Here is a 2,263-nt window from a genome sequence, read left to right on the forward strand (position 1 = left end):
TGCGTTTCTCTGATGATTAAGGATGTTGAACATTTTTTCAGGTGTGTACTGGCTAGTTTTGTGTCAGCTTCACACAGCTGGAGTTATCACAGAGAAAGGAGCTTCAGTTGGGAAGTGCCTCCATGAGATACAACTGTAAGGCATTTTCTCAATTAGTGATCAAGGGGGGAGGCCCCTTGTGGGTGGTGTCATCTCTGTGCTGGTAGTCTTGGTTCTATAAGAGAGCAGGCTGAGCAAGCCAGGGAAAGCAAGCCAGTAAAAGAACATCCCTCCATGGCCTCTGCTCAGCTCCTGCTTCCTGACCTGCTTGAGAACCTGTCCTGATTTCCTTTGGTGATGAACAGCATCATGGAAGTGTAAGCCGAATAAACCCTTTCCTCCCCCAACTGGCTTCTTGGTCATGATGCTTGTGCAGGAATAGAAACCCTGACTAAGACAAGGTGCTTCTCTGACATTCAGTATTCCTCAGGTGAGAATTATTTGTTTAGCTCTGAGCCCCATTTTTTAATGGGGTTATTTGATTTTCTGGAGTCCACCTTCTTGAGTTCTTTATATATATTGGATATTAGTCCCTTATCTGATTTATGATAGGTATAGATTCTTTCTCAATTTGTTGGTGGCCTTTTTGTCTTATTGACAGTGTCTTTTGCATTGCAGAAGCTTTGCAGTTTCATGAGGTCCCTTTTGTCAATTCTCAATTTTACAGCACAAGCCATTGCTGTTCTATTCAGGAATTTTTCCCCTGTGCCCATATCTTCGAGGCTTTTACCCACTTTCTCCTCTATAAGTTTCACTGTCTCTGGTTTTATGTGGAGTTCCTTGATCCACTTAGATTTGACCTTAGTACAAGGAGATAAGAATGGATATATTCACATTCTTCTACATGATAACCACCAGTTGTGCCAGCACCATTTGTTGAAAATGTTGTCTTTCTTTCACTGGATGGTTTTAGCTCTCTTGTCGAAGATCAAATGACCATAGGTGTGTGGGTTCATTTCTGGGTCTTCAATTCTGTTCCATTATTCTACTTGTATGTCACTATACCAGTACCATGCAGTTATTATCACAATTTCTCTGTAGTACAGCATTAGGTCAGGAATGGTGATCCAACCAGAGGTTCTTTTATCCTTAAGAAGAGTTTTTGCTATCCTAGGTTTTTTGTTATTCCAGATGAATTTGCAGATTGCTCTTTGTAATTCGTTGAAGAATTGAGATGGCATTTTGATGGGGATTGCATTGAATCTGTAGATTGCTTTTGGCAAGATAGCCATCTTTATAATGTTGATCCTGCCAATCCATAAGCATGGGAGATTTTTCCATCTTCTGAGATCTTCTTTAATTTCTTTCTTCAGAGACTTGAAGTTCTTATCATAGAGATCTTTCACTTCCTTAGTTAGAGTCACGCCAAGGTATTTTATATTATTTGTGAATATTGAGAAGGGTGTTTTTTTCCCTAATTTCTCTCTCAGCCTGTTTATCCTTTGTGTAGAGAAAGGCCATTGACTTGTTTGAGTTAATTTTATATCCAGCTACTTCACCGAAGCTGTTTATCAGGTTTAGGGGTTCTCTGGTGGAATTTTTAGGGTCACTTATATATACTATCATATCATCCGCAAAAACTGATATTTTGACTTCATCTTTTCCAATTTGTATCCCCTTGTTCTCCTTTTGTTGTCTAATTACTCTGGCTAGGACTTCAAGTACAATGTTGAATAGGTAGCTAGAGAGTAGACAGCCTTGTTAAGTCCATGATTTTAGTGGGATTGCTTAAAGCTTCTCAACATTTACTTTGATGTTGGCTTCGGGTTTGCTGTAGATTGCTTTTATCATGTTTAGGTATGGGCCTTGAATTAATGATCTTTCTCAGATTTTTTATCATAAATGGGTGTTAGATTTTGTCAAATGCTTTCTCCGCATCTAACGAGATGATCATGTCGTTTTTGTCTTTGAGTTTGTTCATATACCGGATTACATTTATGGATTTCCGTATATTAAACCATCCCTGCATCCATGGAATAAAACCTCCTTGGTCAGTATGGATGATTGCTTTAATGTGTTCGTGGATTCGTTTAGCGAGAATTTTATTGAGTATTTGTGCATCGATATTCATAAGGGAAATTGGTCTGAAGTTCTCTATCTTTGTTCAATCTTTTTGTGGTTTAGGAATCAGAGTAATTGTGGCTTCATTGAATGAGTTGGGTAGCATACCTTCTACTTCTATTTTGTGGAACAGTTTGTGCAGAAGTGAAATTAGATCTTTGCA

The sequence above is a fragment of the Mus caroli genome, unplaced genomic scaffold (genome assembly GCF_978045245.1).
Source record: "Mus caroli unplaced genomic scaffold, Mus_caroli_1 scaffold_22, whole genome shotgun sequence".
NCBI lineage: Eukaryota > Metazoa > Chordata > Mammalia > Rodentia > Muridae > Mus > Mus caroli.